The sequence below is a fragment of the Pongo pygmaeus genome, chromosome 22, assembly GCF_028885625.2.
Source record: "Pongo pygmaeus isolate AG05252 chromosome 22, NHGRI_mPonPyg2-v2.0_pri, whole genome shotgun sequence".
Lineage (NCBI taxonomy): Eukaryota > Metazoa > Chordata > Mammalia > Primates > Hominidae > Pongo > Pongo pygmaeus.
In genome coordinates, this window is record NC_072395.2 from 34,549,608 (window position 1) to 34,569,083 (window position 19,476).

General features: G+C 36.3%; 1 long non-coding RNA gene across 1 annotated transcript in view; it reads right to left on the bottom strand.

The window, feature by feature from the left end:
- Positions 1-803: 803 nt before the first annotated feature.
- The window catches only part of LOC129022495 (uncharacterized), a 78,361-nt gene continuing 59,688 nt past the window's right edge, over positions 804-19,476 (bottom strand). Inside the window, exons 5-6 of the long non-coding RNA XR_008496444.2 lie at positions 7,948-8,058; positions 804-1,004 (exon numbers count right to left, since the gene is read on the bottom strand). This is a non-coding gene — a long non-coding RNA (uncharacterized LOC129022495). The remainder of the gene's footprint in view (positions 1,005-7,947; positions 8,059-19,476) is intronic.

A 19,476-nucleotide genomic window follows, 5' to 3' on the forward strand; every position in this document is an offset into this window, starting at 1 on the left:
TTATAGCAATCTAGGCTTTCTCCAGCACTCACCTTCAAATTCTTCAAGCCTCTACCTTTTAACCAGTTCCAAAACTGCTTTCATGTTTGTAATGTCAACATCTCACATCTGGTACCAATGTATGTCTTAGTACATTTGTATGAGTATAACAAAACACCTTAGACTGGGTGACCTATGAAAAATACTGAAGTTGGAATGACTTTTCTGGGCCCAGAGCTTGGGAATGTGGGCTATGGCCTTGCATCTGGTTTCCATGTTTTTGTTAATGATATCTAAGTACCATTGAAGATGCCAGCAGTGCCTGTTTTCCCACAAATATTATTATCTTGAACAGATTCAAACTGAGTTTTCCCAGGGCACTTTATTCCTGTAGGGATGGCGCAGATGCAAGATACTGTGAATAAACAAGTGTAGAGTGCATTTTATTTCCTTAAATAATTCATCAACTTGAGGTAATAAATAAATAAATAATCAAATAAATTATAATACATCATTATAAATGCAATAATACCTAGACAGTGTTATTGAATCACAAAGATAGGTGGAGGGCGAGAAATTCAAGCACAGGAGTGAGAAGTCACTGGCTACTTCTGGTTTTGAACCAGATGGTCCATTTGCTATAATTAAAGTAGAGATGTGTAAGAAACTGCTTGTTCTTCATTGTCTGGCCTCCTGGAGAGAACTTCTACCTTTGTTCCAATTTAATTTGGACTCGTCAGAGAAGTCATTATTTCCAGACCCACCAATTGGGTGGTGCTAAAAGAAACATTACATTCTTATTTTATCCATGATACAAATCTCTATTATACAGTATGAGTTTTTATAACCTTGGATATGAATGACTGATTAATTAAATATCACAAATTACATACTTTAAGCTGCTGTTGGTTTGAATGACTAACAAAAGGAATCTACACCTTGCACGTCAGAAAAATCAGAAGAAATCAAATATCCATCATTAACCCTGTCATTCTTCTTTATTCCTTTGGCCAGTGTAAGATGACCTGCAACAAAAATAAAGTAAGGTCAGGGCTAGAGGTGACAGAGGTTTGTTTGCAGATTGAAGAGAAATGAAGAAAGTGATGTTTTTATTTTTACAGTTTTGACCTAGGTAATTTGGATTTTCTTGTAATAATTGTAATAATGAAATGGTTGTTACTGAAGTTATTTAATAAAATTGGTTATTGCATATCTGACCCCTCAGTTCCTCATTGAAACAAAAGTTTTAAGACCTTTCTAGATCATGTAAGATTTCTCAAGAATGCAAGTATGACATTATCAAGGGAAATGCATTTTATTTCTGAACACAACTAAAAACTCAGGTAGATATAGGTCTGAAACTTACATGGTACCTAACACATATAATTAATTTTGTAAATGACTGACTCATGAATACTATGAAAATTGTAATTACAAGATAAAAATATCAGATACAATATTCCATACATACACTTATATCACCTTGTATCAATCACTAATATATTTTAACTTTGGAAGCATTGGCTTTAATAAGGAGATATGTGTGTGTAGTAATAAACATATATTTATATGCATTTTGGTATTATGTTTGTATGCATTCTGATATTAAACATTATTATTTTTTGTTCTGGGAAAAGAAAAAGTCCTCTGTCATTTATTAATTTTAAAAATTGAGGTTTAGTGGCCTGCATAATCTTACATTAGTACATTGAATTTGTAGGTATACATTCTTGCAATATATTCACTATATATTAGAAAAATGTCTATAGGCTTCATGAAACACAGCTGTGGTAAAGTAGGTCAAAATTATTTTCATAACAAATCTAATGTGTACTTGAATATAACATTTATTAAGAAAATTAGAACTCTTTCTTATAATCCAGATCAATGCCAAGCGTACTTTGGAAATGTGAAGTGAAACATTAATTTACTTAAATTATTTATTTGAAAGCACAAAATATTTTAAGTATTGGTTTGGTAAACTATTCAAAGAATTGATGCAAAAAGGTAATATTTACTTCATTTATAAGATAATTTATCTACTCTATTTTATTAATAGATTTTAAACTTGGCCAAAGAAATGGATAGACATACATTTTATAAAGAAGTGTATTTTTAATATACCTTCTCATAGTAATATAGAACAAACACAATCATCTAATGTGCTTGAGTTTTAAATATCGAGGCCTTATCTGTCTTTTTAAATGTAATTATATCAGTATATTTTACATTTTTTAAGGATTGTGTTAAAATATTGGTCATAATTGTAGACACTTTAATTTTATCGGAGAAAAACAACACGGAGGAGTTTCTGCACTGGAACACAAGCCTTCTGCCTGCCCCACAGGCCACCCAGCCACCAGTATGGCTCTTTGTGCTGTGATGAGAGGATGGGGTACGTACTACTTATCCTCATTCCACACTATGTGATTCCAATTTTATTCTGGGTTCTGGTGCACAAAAGGGCGAGTCTATGAATAGACCCACTTTGAAGGACTTACAAGGTAGACATATATTATCTATACACATCAAATTGTTTTATAAAAGTGCATTGATCAAAATTGTACCTTTATATATAACAAGAAGCAATGTAAACTGCTTGGTTAAAAATTATCCACTAAATTTTGGGTATGCATAATCACTATTGGGATGAATATAGAAGTAAAACAACAACAACAAAAACACATCAAACTAAAAGCTTTGCACTGGGTATAATTTTGGTGCCATTTGCACACGCTTTCTACATGGTTCAGATTGGCTTGATCACACTTGCTCCCTGAGCTTTTTGTTCAGTAAATAGCATTGGCTAGTTCTACCATTGCCTGGTGCCCTAAGACAGGCATGTTATTCTCTCCAGAGGAAACACAGGCAATATTTGTGCTTGCAAAAGATAAGAGGGCATCTCTTTGCCAATTAAGGCATGGATTTCAAAAGTGAGTCCCATGAGACTGCACCCACATTGAATACTTGCATTTAAGCTTTACCTCTGTTTTTCTAGAGTATCCAGGTTATAAAATGTCTGCATCTGAAAAAGTCTTATATTATGTTTTTTCTATAAAAAACCCAACAAGATACAGAATATAATTTATATGAATTAATTTTAATAAAATATTTATTTCATTTACATGTTGTATTAGTTGGGGTTCTCTAGAGGGACAGAACTAATAGGATATATATATATCTGAACATGTATATATATAAAGAGGAAGGAATTTATTAAGTATTAACTTACATGATCACAAGGTCCCACAATAGGCTGTCTGCAAGCTGAGGAGCAAGGAGAGCGTGTGTGAGTCCCAAAACTGAAGAACTTGGAGTACGATGTTTGAGGGCAGGAAGCATCCAGCATGGCAGAAAGATGTAGGCTGAGAGGCTAGACCAGTCTCTCCTTTTTAGGTTTTTCTGCCTGCCTTATATTCCCTGGCAGCTTAGTAGATTGTGCCAACCAGATAAAGGGTGGATCTGCCTTCTCCAGACCACTGACTCATCCTTCAATCCAATCAAGTTGACAGTATTAACTATTACAAGTCCACCCCTTGTCAGCTTGAATTCATACACATCTCCTGGGATCATACACAATCTTCAAATAAAGACAATAATAAGGTCTTAATTATGCCTAACATAATACAACTATCCTCCGTACAACCAGAAACACACCAATCCCCAACTCAAATACTGTTACATAAAGTTAACAATACTTAAATGCTGACATGAAGTCAGTATTATGACACATAATAAAGGAAAAGGAAATAAAATAAAGATATTTTCTTAGTACAAGTCTATACATGCACAAACATGTTTTTAACAAAAGAAGGAGGAAATACTCATGACAGTTACAGTCCCCATTTCTGCAGCTGGTCACATGGTCATAGCTGGTATTGATGACTACCTTCTTCTGCTACCCATTCTGTATTCCCTTTGCCTTCAGCAAGCACCTCAGCAGGCCGTGGTTTTTTCCCTGATTGGAGTTACCCAAACCTTTATTCGTGAGGGGTCTGGGCCATTCGTAGTCCTGCCTGGATTGGGCTGTTCTAGTTTCCCATGAACCTGACCTTAATCGCAAGACATGGTAATACTAAGAGACACCGTAATGGTCTCCTGTATTCCATGCATACTCTTCCTTACCTCCATTGTGGAGTAGTAGACTGATTTCATCTTGATAATCTGGGCCAACCACCCCATCCAACACTGTAACTCCCTTCTTTGCCTATTGACTTAAAGGTAGAGGAGCCCAAAGTGTCCAGGTGGCAACCTTAACTTCCAGTTTAATGGAATTGTCGTCGTTGTGTCTCCTGGTGGCAGCATTCCTCCCTCTGGAACTAAGACATCTAGGCCAGCAGAATGTAATGTCATAGGAACAGGAAGCAAAAATTGTCCTAGTGAATCACTAGGGGTGATGGTGAGTGGTGCCACTTCAACTTCCACCCCTTGATTCCTGGGCCCATGAATCCTGGCTATGAGAGAAACAGTACCATATATTGGATGCTGGTTTACAGCATACACAACCTTCTGGAGAACTTTGCCTCAGCCCTGCAAGTATTGTCATCTAGTTGGCATTGTAATTGTGCCTTCAAAATGCTGTTCCATCATTCTTTCAATCCAGCTGCTTGAGGATGATAGGGAACATGGTAAGACCTGTGAATTCCAGGAGCACAAGCCCGCTGCCTCACTTCTTTAGCCGTAAAGTGAGTGCCTTGGTCAGAGGCAATATTGTATGGATAAGGCATTCCATGAGTCCACCAATGACAGTCTTGGCAGAAGCATTGCTTGCAGTATAGGCAAACCCATATCCAGAGTAAGAGTCTATTTCGGTGAGGACAAGCCTCTGCCCTTTCCATGATGGAAGAAGTCAAATAAGATCAACCTGCCACTAGGTGGCTGGCTGATCACCCCAAGGAATGGTGCTATATCGAGGGCTCAGTGTTGGTCTCTGCTGCTGGCAAATTGGGCACTCAGCAGTGGCCATAGCCAGGTCAGCCTTGGTGAATGGAAATTCATGTTGCTGAGCCCATGTGTAACCTCCATCCCTGCCACCATGGCCACGTTTTTCATGGGCCCATTGGGCAATGACAGGGGTGGCTGGGGAAAGAGACTGAGTGGTGTTCACAGAAGGGGTCATCCTATCCACTTGATTATTGAAATCCTCCTCCACTGAGGTCACCCGTTGATGAGCATTCACATGGGATACAAATATCTTCGCAGTTTTTGACCACTCTGAGAGATCCATCCACATACCTCTTCCCCAAATTTCTTTGTCACCAATTTTCCAATCATGCTTCTTTCAATCCCTGACCATCCAGCAAAATCATTGGATACAGCCCATGAATAAGTATGTAATTGCACATCTGGTCACTTCTCCTTCTATGCAAAGTGCACAACCAGGTGCACTGCTCAAAGTTCTGCCCACTGGGAAGGTTTCCCTTCACCACTGTCCTTCAGGAATGTCCTAGAAAGGGGCTGTAGTGCTGCAGCTGTCCGCTTTCAGGTGGTGCCTGTGTATTGTGCAGAACCAGACTCTAGTATTCTCTTCCTCTATTGACTGATTATAGGGAACTCCCCATAAGGCCATTAGTGCAGGCTGAGGGACAGAAGGCAGAGTGGCAGCAGTGGAGACCGTGGACATTTGAACCACTTCCTCATGTAACTTACTTGTGCGTTAGGTACCTGCTCAAGCCCGATCATGTATATACCACTTCAATTTGATGATGCAGTGCTGCTGTGCACGATCCACTTTATGGCTAGATGGGTCAGAAAGCACCCAGTTCATGATAGACAATTCAGCTCTCATGGTGACTTGATGACCAATAGTCGAACGTTCAGCTTCCACCAAAGCCCAGTAGCAGGCCAAAAGCTGTCTCTCAAAAAGAGAGTAGTTATCTGCAGAATATGGCAGGGGCTTGCTCCAAAATCCTTGAGGCCTCCGCTGTGATTCACCTTTGGGGGCCTGCCAAAGGCTCCAAACAGCATCCCTATCTTCCACTGACACCTCAAGCTCCATTGGATCTGCTGGGTCTGGGTCTTATGGCCCAAGTGGGAGCAGCTTGCACAGCAGCCTGTACCTGTTGCAGAGTCGTCTCCTGTTTTGGACCCACTCAAAACTGGCATCCTTTCGGGTCACTCGATAAATGGGATGGAGTAACACACCCCAAAGAGGAATGTGTTGCCTCCAAAATTCAAATAGGCTAGCTAGGCATTGTGCCTCTTTCTTGGTTGTAGGAGGGGCCAAATGCAACAACTTAGAGGGAATATCTTGACAGGCCCCACACAACTGGACCCCCTGGAAATTTTAGTGAGGTAGAAGTTCCTTGAATTTTAGTCAGATTGATTTCCCATCCCCTGGCATGCAAATGTCTCACCAATAAGTCCACTGTGTTTGCTACTTCTTGCTCACTGGGTCCATCCACATCGTGTCATCAATGTAATTGACCAGTGTGATATCTTGCAGAAGAGAAAAGCAACCAAGGCCTCTCTGAAAAAGATTATGACACAAAGCTGGAGAGTTATATACCTCTGAGGTGGGCAATAAAGGTATATTGCTGGCCTTGCCAGCTGAAGGCAAATTGCTTCTGGTGGGTCTTATGGACGGGAATGGAGAAAAAGCATGTACAAGGCTGCATAGCAGGTACCAGGAAATGTGTTAATTTGCTCAAGCAACGAAACCACATCTGGCACAGCAACTGCAATTGGAGTCACCACTTGGTTAAGTTTACGATAATCCACTGTCATTTTCTAAGATCCATCTGTCCTCTGCACAGGCCAAACGGGAGAGTTGAACAGGGATGTGGTGGGAATCACCACCCCTGCGTCTTTCAAGTCCTTCATTGTGGCACTAATCTGTGCATCCCTCCAGGGATACCATATTGTTTTTTATTTAATTTACTATTGATTTTGTTTTGATTTACTATTTTTCTAGGTAGAGGCAGCTCTGATGGCTTCCATTGGCCATTCCAACCATAATAGCCCTCATTTTACCAGTCAGGGAGCCAATGTTGGGGTTCTGCCAGCTGTTAAGTATGTCTATGCAAATTATGCATTCTGGCACAGGGGAAAGGACCACATGATGAGTCCAGGGACCCACTGGACCCACTGTAAGTCAGACCTGAGCTAAAACTCCATTAGTTACTTGACCTCTATAAGCACTTACTTTAAGTGGAGGATTACAATGACATTTTTTGGGTAACACCTATAATCCCAGCATTTTGGGAGGCCGAAGCAGGCAGATCATCTGAGGTCTCCTGACCTCAGATGAGGTTCGAGACCAGCCTGAACATGGTGAAAACACGTCTCTACCAAAAATACAAAATTAGTTGGGTGTGGTAGTGCATGCCTGTAATCCCAGCTACTCGGGAGGCTGAGGCAGTAGAATTGGTTGAACCTGGAGGTGGAGGTTGCAGTGAGCTGAGATCGTGCCATTGCACTCCAGCCAGGGCAACAAGAGCAAAACTCCTTCTCAAAAACAACAACAACAACAAAAACAAAAACAAAAACACAATGATGTTTTGGGTCCCCTGGAATCAACGTCAGTTCAGAGCCAGTGTCCAGTAGTCCCCTAAATGTCTCATCATTTCCCTTTCCCAATTGCACAGTTACCCTGGTAAAGGCCAGAGGTCTCCTTGGGGAAGGATGGGAGAAAGATTCACTGTGTATTGTCGGTAATGTAGCAGGGTCCTTCCTAAACAGGATCCACCCTCCCCGTGCATTCAAGATGTTCTGGGTCTGTAAACTGACTCATGTCTGGAAATTGTTTGAGGGGCCATGATTCTCTGTTTTTATAATTCAAATTAATATTTTGTCCATTCGACCTAGAAATTTTCTGCTTATATAAATTAAGCAGGAATGCTGCAGTCTTCCTATCAATTTCAGCTCTAGAAACACTGTGATTAATTAGCCAATGCCAGAGCTCTACACCAGTCAGACTATTCTGATTGCCGCTTTGCCTCTGCTGTCCATTATGGTAGCTATGCCCACCTTGCGGTTGATGGTTGAGTGCTGTCACTTGGTGCCTACCACCTCAGCATCCAATTATTCCCAATGTATTTAAATTTTGTAGTTGTGTGACTTAGGTTCCCACCGTTAGATCTGAAATACAGAGACGAGCAATTACAGGGCCCTTCAACGATGCAGGTGCTGCCCTCACTATTTCGCAAGGCGTCAGTCAAGGGTATATCTTCTGGACCCTCCCAGCTGGGATGAGTTGGTCTAAAGTGACTAATCCACTCCACCATCCCAATCTCCCTAAGCCTTTGGATCCCTTCCTTGACATTAAACCTAGGGAGATCGGGCATTTCCATCTGACTCATAGTGGGCCATCTTTTAATCCATATTTCACCTAACCAAGCAAATAAACTGTTAGAACCTTTTTTAATTCCCTAAGTGCAGCATTAAAGCAGAGTCTCTACTTACTGGGCCCAAATAAATAAATTCAGTCTGATGCAACCCTATGTTCCTTCCACAATTATCCCATACTTTTAATATCCATTCCCATGCCTGTTCCTCAGATTTCTGTTTATATAAATTAGAGAACTCAAACAGTTCTTTTTGAGTGTAGCGCACCTCCCATGGGTCACACTCTCAAATTCAACTCTAGGGGACCATAGGGACTTTAGTCTAGTTATAGGTCTAGAAGCAAACAGAAGGGTTGGGGGTGGCTGCTGATGAGAATCAACATTATCTTGCCTGGCAACTGCCTCAGGGGAGGCCATCATTGTCGCCTCAGGCAGCACGGGGTTTATCTCCTCAGACAAAGGTGGAAAGGCTGATGGCAGCATGAGTTGGGGAGGAAATTATGCCACTACTGGGGATGTGGAAGCTGTTCCTTCTGGCAAAAAAGGTTCATCAGAGTTTACAAACTCAGTGTCCCCAGCTTCATTAGGGTCCTCCCACACATCCCCAATTCCAACTTGCAGCATCCCATTATTTTCCAATGAATGCCCTCACTTTAACAGTAGACACCTGGCGAGGCTGTGCATGCATCTTTCCTTGCAGGTACACCACTCACTCGTATGATAAGAGCTTGTCTGTTTTTTCAGTTTCAGCTCTTTCTCTACAGGAGATAAGACTCTCACTCAGGGCAATCTTAGCAGATTTGAGGCTCAGTATCTGCTTCTGAACCTGGAAGACAGAAGCTCTAAGTTCATCATTTTCTTTCATCATTATGTCCACTGAGCTTAGGAGCAGCCAACCAGCTTCATTATTTTCTTTGGTTCTCCACATATGGTCAAAGGTATTATGTATACAGTCACTAAACTTCTTGCCTCTTAGCCAGTGGTGAATCAGGAGTGTCAAATGCATTTATTTTGCACTACTTTCTAGACAGTTCACGCCAAGGACTATCAGTGTTCTCCATACTATTAGAAGTAGAGTCTTTTGCATTTTTGGATCTAATCATATTAAATAGCCAACTCCAGATAACCCCAAAACCAATGAAAGAACTCCATCCTTAATATTCTATTTCTCTATAACCCCTCCTGGTAACAAAGTCTTTATTAGTCAGGGTTCTCTAGAGGGACAGAACTAATACAATATATATATAAAGGGGACTTTATTAAGCATTAACTTACACAATCACAAGGTCCCACAATAGGCTGTCTGCAAGCTGAGGAGCAGGCAGAGCCAGCCCGAGTCCCAAAACTGAAGAACTTGGAGTCTGATATTTGAGAGCAGGAAGCATCCAGCATGAGAGAAACATGTAGGCCAGTCTCTCCTTTTCATGTTTTTCTGCCTGCTTTATATTCGCTGGCAGCTGATTAGGTTATGTTCACGCGATTAAGGGTGGATCTTTCTTCCCCAACCCACTGACTCAAATGTTAATCTCCTTTGGCAACACCCACACAGACACGCTGAGGATCAATACTTTGCATCCTTCAATCCAATCAAGTTGACAGTATTAACCATCTCACATATATATTTTGGAAGCTAATAATTCTCCCAAAGGTATGATTTTCTTTTATTTAAATTTCTATTTTTCTACTAAAATAACAACATTAACAACAATAAAGATAACACAAAAACTATAATATATTAAGATACTTTAGAATAGATACAAAGTAGACAGATATTAAACACAAAATTAGTTTATGTTGTGCCAGGCTAGGTTTTTATTAAGACTTTATGTCTACTTTGTATTTATCCTATGAAGCTCTTTTCTTTTTGTCTTTATTGGTATTTTCATATTTATAGCCTACTTGATTGTTTCATGATCTGGCCTTCATGTGAGTGTGTGTGTGTGTGTGTGTGTGTGTGTAATTTTAGAAGTCTGTTATATCATGGTATGAATTAACTGCCTAATAAATAATCACTATAATTTTTACTCATTGTAGTAAGTATAACTTCGGATTTTTAAAAATGTATTTTTATAATATATGGCTCACTGAATGATAAAATATCAGAGAAAAATTAGAAACAAAAATACATGAAAATTCCTGAGAGTAGGTACTACTTTAGGGAATGTAAGAGGCATTGTTTCCCTGAATTCAAAATAAGATCATATCTCTAATGTAGGATAATATGATAGAAAGAAACAGTGGACTGAATGCAAATGACAAAGTTTAGTATTCTCTGTGGTAGGAAAAGGGATTAGGGAATATTTCGTTCATCTTAACAATTTTTTTATCTCATTATCCGTACAATAAGAGATTTGAACAAGATCTTCTCTAGGGTCTATTCTAATTGCAAACTTTTGTAATTTTAATGGAAAACAATTTAAAAATAAATCAAAGTTTGTTTCTAATGAATGCTATTTCAAGTTTCATTGAATAGTTTAAATGAATAATATCGCATTGGAAGGATCCCAGAAGACCTTAATAACAAAAAAAGGTGGTTGGCGGGGGAACACCACTCTGAGAGAGTAGAACATTTTTCTCTTCTCAGTTATTACTAAAAATCTTTAATTCCTATTTCCCATTTGATCTGATTTTATACAGGTCATTATAAATGTCTCTTTGCTTCATTGTTTTAATTTCCCCAGTATTATAAAACAGTAACAAAAAAGTCAATAAATTGGGCAATTCTGTAATATGTATTTTGATAATTCTGAATCTACCTGCATGCATAATTGTTTCTGACAATAAATATTGGTTGGTTCAATTGATAAGAATTCCAACAATTAACCTAGAAAGTGTTTAATCTGATTTGACTTAGTGAGATAGCTTCTTTACAAGTTGTTACAATGGAGAGGGAAATTTCTGGGTAAAAGATTATTAAAAGGAAAACAGGCAAAATCTGTAGTGTTAAATAATTTTGTTGATGAAAATTTAAACTAAAAGTCCCAGAAAATGTGAGTAAAAATCAACCATAAATCATAGAATTTATATATATGTGTGTGGGTGTGCACGTATATATAGCCATACTCTAAATCTCTGTTGTGGATTAAGAACACACGTTTCTTTGAATGCATACATTGTTTCATTGTTTGTGCTTAAATAGTGAAACACAGATGGCAGCTGTTTTAACTTTTCCTTTATCATCAACACCAGATAGATTTGGACTTTTCTTTACTTGTAAGAAAACTGTATATCCTTCTCATTTTTTCTATGAATTTCATGACGGTTATGTTTTCATACACACTTCAGACCTCAATATTTTGCTTTGCAAAATCCTAAATAGTTATTCATGTTATCATATGACTATGACTCAGACATTGTACTTCTTGGGTTTTTTAAATCCAGAAGTGTAACTGAGACCATTTCTCTGATTTCCACCGAAAACAAGAACACAATAATCCAGAAAGAGAGAAAAAAAGAAAGAAAAGAACAAACGAAACAATGAAAGAGAAAAAAAAAAAGAAAGAGGGAAATCAAATCCAATGAGAAATTTGGAGTTTTATAATTCATAATAGAAATGAAAAGATCTTCAAAGAGAGTACCTTTTCAAGAACTGTGAAGTGTCTGTAATGTTGCCTTACGTGCAAGCAATTTAGCTTGCCATACAGTTAATTGCATGCTGGAAGAAGACAAAATCTTGTTGGTTCAGTGAAACAGACTTCATTACTCAGGGCACAGCACACAGCATGAGATTCATGTTTGTTTAGATTCTTCTTGCCCCACGAGTCTCTCTGTGGCGATATGGAGGGGCGGGCTATTCCAGCTGAATGGTACACATCTAGTAGCTTTAAGCTCCAGCTGAGAAAGCTCAGCCTTAAGAAACACCATCTGCAGTAAGTGGGCTGCAAGGAAATCAGCTCAACCTTTCCAACAGATGGAAACTATCTTTCTTAAACTAGACAACAGACAAATCAGTCCTCTGCTCTGGAATGAGACAATATCTCTCTTTTCCAAGGCATTTTGTTATACAAGTAATCTCAAAAAGATAGTCCAGAACAAAAGTTGTCAACAACTCTGCTCAAGAGATAGAGAAATGAGAGAGAACTATGAACAATAGTTTTCTGATTGTCTCATTGTATGTTAGTTCTATAAAATGGTCTGAGGATGATGCTTTTTGTTCCTTATCCCTTTCTTTTTCTTTCAGAGTTTGCTTTATTCTATTCTCCAAGTGCCTTTTATTTCTAATGCTAAGCAGATCAACTAATCTTGCTTTCAGTGGCTTGTATTAAACAATAATCTGAAAAACTTATATTCTACTCCAAGGAATAAATTAATATTTTTAATTAAAATGATTCTTCTGTCTTAGAGTGGAATTCAATTCCTAGCTAACAGGAAATTATTTTCCCATACTACTTCAATAATTATTTGCCAGACCTAGAGATCACACATTTCGTATTTATTTGTTTCATTTCAAGGAACGACAAATATATCTACACGTATAATTCTGTTAGGATTATACAACCAAAATAATTTCATATGTAAATTAATGACAGAGGCCTTCAGATCCAGAAAAATAAAAAGATATTGCTAGTTTCTAATCCCAAGATTCAAGCTAGTGCTTATGTTTCTAAAATTATTTACCTTTACTGGTAGAGTTAATAAATGAAAAAAAAATTGAGGTATTTGTACATTAGCCTGGATATTTCAAATATAGAGAAAACATGTCAAAATTGCCTAAATTACAAAGAAGAAGAACTCCCTTGAGCAATTAGAGTGACTGGCATCAGGAAGTAGGCATGTATAAAAGAATAAGAAAAAGAGAAAAAAAACTTTAAATATGTAAGTAAAATATCAATGGAACATAATAAGTGAAATCAAATGTACGCTTGAAAATCTTAATTGAAACAATCTGACACAATGTGGCAAAGCAAAATTTTAATGAAAGTCATATAATATATAAACACAAATATATGTATATTTGTGTGTAAATACAAATAAATCATGTTTATAAATAAAATACAAATAATCATTTGTATTTATAAACAAATCATATATGCATATATCATATAACATATATACATACACAGAGAGAGGGAGAGACAGAAAGAAATCATAGTATCTGAATTTGGTAGCTGCATTATGAGAAAATAATTATATCTATGAAGATAAAAATATGAAAGAAAAGCAATAAACATGTTATTTTGCTGTCTGTAGTTTAAAATATTTAGTAACTGTTTTGAGATAATAAAAAAGAACCATTTTAGTAATAATATAAATATTTTAGTTGTCCTCTGATATAATGTCTGGCACCTCCCTACATTTCATGTATTTAAATCATTTAAAGATATAAATATCTGTTAAGATCTAATTATATAATAAAGGCCTGAATCACCTTTAAGTAATTTACTCTCATTCATGTAAGGGATGCATAAATACGCTTGCTGAAAAACCTTTTTAATACGAAGTATGCTGACTGGTCACGGGTATAATGGCTATATTCCAATGCTTCTGAATGGCCCTTTGTTTGTTTGTTTGTTTAAGCTAAATATTATCTATAAACTACTAAAAACCATAGGAGAAATGGACTGGTAAATCTGAATTTCTGTATTCATAATTTGGCCAGGTTAATGACAAGCTCTATGATCCTGGCCAAGATTGTTTCTCATTATGTTTATACACCTTCATAGTGAGCCTATTGGCGAACATGATGCCTGTGTTATATTTGGGTTTCCAAATTCTATGTTAATAACAGAATCCTGCTCTCTAAAGCAAACCTTGCTTACAGTCCATTGCAGTCCTGCTTTCATGTGGAGTGTTCACTTCTGCAACATCAAGAGGAAGTCTCCCATTTCTAACTCTTGATTTAATGGATGAGTCAAATTTGACCAATCCAACAAAGCAGACAGGGTTGCAATGTTTTACATGAAAAACATCTGAGCATGCTATGGTTACAGGCAACAGTTCATTTTGATAATTTTTAAAAGGAAAATATAAGCAAAGAAATAACAGAGAATAGGATGATTTTACAAAGGTGAATTAACTACGGAATCACAGAAAAAAAGATAAACTAAAGTATCTAAATATACAATTATTCTGGGTTTCCTGGGAACTTTAACAATTTTGTTTTCAGATCTACTTTATTTCATTTTTTTCTTCATCTGTTTTCCATGTTATTTTATATTTTGTAGATCCTTTCTGAAGCATCTAAAAATTCTCAAGATTGGGAAATCTAAAAATATCTCTGCAAAATATAAAGTCCTTGTTAAATAAAAAACAAAAAACTTCAACCAAATATACATTTGAAGGTATAATACTACATAATGCAAATTTGAGGCAACATTATTTATGAACAATGTGATACAAACAAACAAAACAGACATCTTTATTCATAATGGCAATAAGACAGTTATCAGGAAAATTAATAAATGACCTATGAATATCAAGTAGTATTTTCCTTAGATTTAAGAGATACATTAAATATTCAACCAACATACACAATTCCAAAGCTATTGCTGAAGAAACTAAGATAATGGAGAACTGGATGTTATTACTGAAAGATTCAGTATTTGCATTTTCTAGCATTTTGTTCAGCTTTACTTCCTCTGGTACACTTGAATGTCTAAAATCTACTCCCCTACTTTGAATCAAAGACCTTAAGAAATTTTAAATACAAGAAAACTGTCCATCAAAACTGCAATTTTTGAAAAAAAAGTTTTACAAGAAAATCAATGTTGAAAATTTTACTTAAGACTGAAAAGTAACTGAATTTCCAATCACACAGCAACGCTAACAAGATAATTAAAGAAAAAAAATGCCAATTGAGTTATAAGAATCACCAAAAATTAAGATCAAAAGAAACTTCCAGAGAGAGTTTTATGTCATACTATAAGTCTCGTAAGGGGAAGAATTTTGGCTTATAACTCTTTTTTCATCCTTAGAACCTAGAACTTTGAGGAACATATTAGTAACTAATGATGACATTTTCTTGACTAGTACAATCAAAATGATATTAGCTTCTTTCCCCCAAAAAAGAGCACCCTTGGTCAAATTGGGATATATAACTTTTTGTTTTATTTCTAGAAAAATATATATTGAAGCATTCTAATTGAGGAAATATATTTATTATATTTTAACTTTCTAAAATATTTTTCTCAAATAATTTTCTCTTATTATTTAGTTCTTGCTTAAAAGTGAGAACATGTGGTATTCGGTTTTCTGTTCCTGTGTTAGTTTGCTAAGTATAATGACTTCCAGCTCCATGCATGTTCCTGCAAAGAACTATTTTTTATGGCTGTATAGTTTTCCATGGTGTATATGTACCACATTTTCTTTATCCAGTCTATCATTGATGAGCATGTAGGTTGATTCCATGTCTTTGCTATTGTGAACAGTGCTGAAATGAATATATGTGTGCACGTGTCTTTATAATAGAATGATTTATATTCCTTTGGGTATACACCCAGTAATGGGATTGCTGGGTCAAGGGCTATTTCTGTCTTTTACACATGGACACGTAGAAGGAAATGACACACACTGAGGCCTTTTGGAGGGTGGAGGGTGGGAGGAAGGAGAAGGTCAGGACAAATAACTAATGGATACTAGACTTTATACCTAGGTGATGAAATAATCTGTACAACAAATCCCCATGACACAAGTTTACCTATGTAACAAACTGGACTTGTACCTCTGAACTTACAATAAAAATTAAAAAATAAAATAACTAACTAAAACAAATGAAAATAGTAAATTTCTCTTATTTTCCTTACATAGTTTAAAATAAAGTCTTTCACTTAAAGATGGTGGATTTAACATGTGTTTTCCTTAATACTTTCTGAATTCCCAACAATAAAAAACACAATAAAAAGGTCTGAAAAGGAGGAAAGCATGCAGTTTACAAGAACGAAAGGAATAGTAGAAAAATGGCAGGTTAAATTTTTTTTCTTGAAAGTTGAATAGCAAATAAATTCGTGATAATTGACTTACACTGAGAAAGCAGAGATAAAAAACCAATAGGAAGCTCAGATATCATCTATGTGTCTTGCAAAATCTAGGATAGGTTCAGATTCTTATGACACCAAGTGCCCTCAAAGTGGCTGCAAGGTTTAATAAAGGAGAATGGTTTGAAAGATAGAAATAGGCTTCTAGAAAATTACCCACCAGAGGTAATATGTACTTAAGGAAAGCAGGCACAGCTGAGGTGGGACTACCATATGGAAAATAGAAAGATTAAAAGAGAATGTGATAATTTAATGATGCGGCCGTTGTTCCAGCTCTATTCTCCTACTTTAAATCTAGCATGCAAAAATTCAACCTTTCGCCAACACGTAAGATGAATGATAGTTTTTTAAATGAAGAAAATAGTAATACCAAAGAAAAGCATCTAGTTAATGGTATTTGTTTGTCCTCAAGGGAAAACTCAATAATACCACACCCTAAATTGAGGACCCTTTGATTAGCCTTCCTGTACAAATGCATAGTAGTCTCTTTCCCTGTCTTACTCTTCAACATAACCTGCCAGCTAAGATAGCCAAAATTAGAGAAAATTATATGCTACGAAAAAGAGTAAAATCAAACTAAATGACAAACAAATTGCAGCAGGTAGTCCAAACAAGAAGCAGGAAATATTTTTTAAAACTCAATATTTTCGTAGAGATAAAAGAAGATAAAACACCCATATATCTAGGAGAGTATGCCATTAAAATAAATAAATAAGTAAATAAATAAAAACAAAACCAAAATAGTTGATTTAGGTGAAAAGTAAATATGATATTTATAGTATTTCAAAAGTAGATATCTGAAACGGTATTTTTCTTTCTTCCTAAAATAGACATTACTACATTCCTCCATAATTCAATACAATCTAGCAAATATGAGTAGAAGTAAGGAGCAGAACATACCTAAAACTTAACACATTCTAGCAAAGAAATTCACTCACTATTGTCTTTTAAATTACCCAGCACATACCAGATCTTTAGTTTGCTTTGAATTGAAAGAACTGATTTCTTTGAGAAACAGCATAATATGTTTGCTTAGGTGTACCATTCCAACAAATAATTCAAATACTCAAAGTCAGTAGAACCTAAATCAAAAGCAGAAATATTAATTTCCTTTTAAAATATTTAAATGTTTAAAATGTTACATTACTTTAGGTTTATAATCTGAAAAAAATATATAAGCATATATTCATAGTACTGTTTATGCATATTTAATCACATATTTCTAAAGCAGATAATCTAAACTCAGTATAGTAACCAAATTTTAGAGAAAATCTAAAATTTTGGTATAATATGTACTCTTTTAAAACTTTTTTAAATTTTTAACATAATGTGTAGTTTTTTGAAATTAAATTTTGAAACCATGAATTTTGGTTTTATTAAGAGTAAGCTAGAATGCCATGAACTCAAAAATGAAAAACATCAAATTAAATAACAATCACAATAATACTCTGGGATTTAAAAATTAACAAAAGATCAAACTGAGGAAATGAATTAGGTATTTAAGTAGTTTTGTTTGGTTGGAGTTATGAAAGATTACATAAATGAATAGACAAGTACAAATAGTGTGATTTATTTTGCCACAGAAAATAATGGAAATTCTGAGTTGTTTATTTAAATTTTGCACTGAAACATAATAAAAGTATAAAGCATAAACTAACTGAAAAGTTTCTAAACTTCAACACTCTAAAATTGACATATTTCAATTTAGTAAAGACTTTTAGCTACATTAACAAACAACAAAGCCAGCTGACATTTATGCAAGCAGCTCTTTTCTCTTTCCAGTAACAGCTTAAAATTGTCTTTTTGGAAAACACCATACAATTTAATTATTATTGAACAGTCAGAAGGATTAGTTAGTAGAGAATATAAATCAGCAGTTTTATTAGAGCATGAAATTAAATACCTCATATAGAAGATGAAAGCCTCAAGAGTTTAAAGATGGTGCTACTGACATATCAGTTCATTCTAATATAAGTGATTAGTAGTTGCATTTATATAAACGGTTGGAAGGGTCCGGTGGTATTAAGTGCACACACCAAATAATTCTATTAAAATTTTTAAATGTCCTAAGCTTATATTCATTTAACAGCTCAATTACATATTCTCATTCACATAAAACACCCAGGGCGAATTTTCATAACTGAGGGAAATGAGGAATTGAGATGATTATCCCAATAATTTAGACTCAAAATCACACTTGGGGTTCCAAGGAACTGGAAAGCGGGAACAATTTATACTTTGAATCAAAGAAGTAATATTCTATGATAGTTTCCTAACTTATGTAACCAACTCTTTTGGCTCACATGTTTTTTCAGAAAACTGAGGAGGGGAAAGGAGAAAAGTAATCTTTGGGGCAGGCATGACCAGGGGATGGGCAACTATTAAGTGACCTGAGTATGTCCTTTATTCCTCTGCTGAACTGAAAACTGTGTTCTTTCTATTAAAAATAGTCTAATTACATGCGGCTCAGCAAAACATCAGGTTTTCTACAAAAGATCCACAACATAAATTCTAGTAAATTAAGAAGAAAACTTGGCCGGGTTCGGTGGCTCACGCCTGTAATCCCAGCACTTTGGGAGGCCGAGACGGGCGGATCACGAGGTCAGGAGATCGAGATCATTCTGGCTAACACGGTGAAACCCCGTCTCTACTAAAAACACAAAAAATTAGCTGGGCATGGTGGCGGGCTCCTGTAGTCCCAGCTACTGGGGAGGCTGAGGCAGGAGTATGGCGTGAACCTGGGAGGCGGAGCTTGCAGTGAGCTGAGATTGCGCCACTGCACTCCAGCCTGGGCAACAGAGTGAGACTCCTTCTCAAAAAAAAAAAAAAAAGAAAAAAAACTCTAAGATCTCTACATTGGAAGAGAATAAATCTGGCATATACATTGCATTCGAGTTTTGGTACCTAAATGCAGCTTTCTTGTAAGATAACATACTTCAGGTTGCATGCGTGAAAGTAACTTAATATTTTAGCAGTCTCCCTTAATATTATAGTCTTAGCATTCCTAAGCAGGTGCTCTGCTACTTCCAAACTGTGGAGGTGGGGAACAGAAGAGAGAGATGGAGAAGGAGAGGAAGAAATTTAAAAAGGAAGCATTTGGCTGGGCGTATTGGGTGGGTCATGCTTCTAAACCCAGAACTTTAAAAGGAGGCCTAGGCGGGCGGATCATGAGGTAAGGAGTTTGAGACCAGCCTGACCAACATGGTGAAACCCCGTCTCAACTAAAAATACAAAAATTA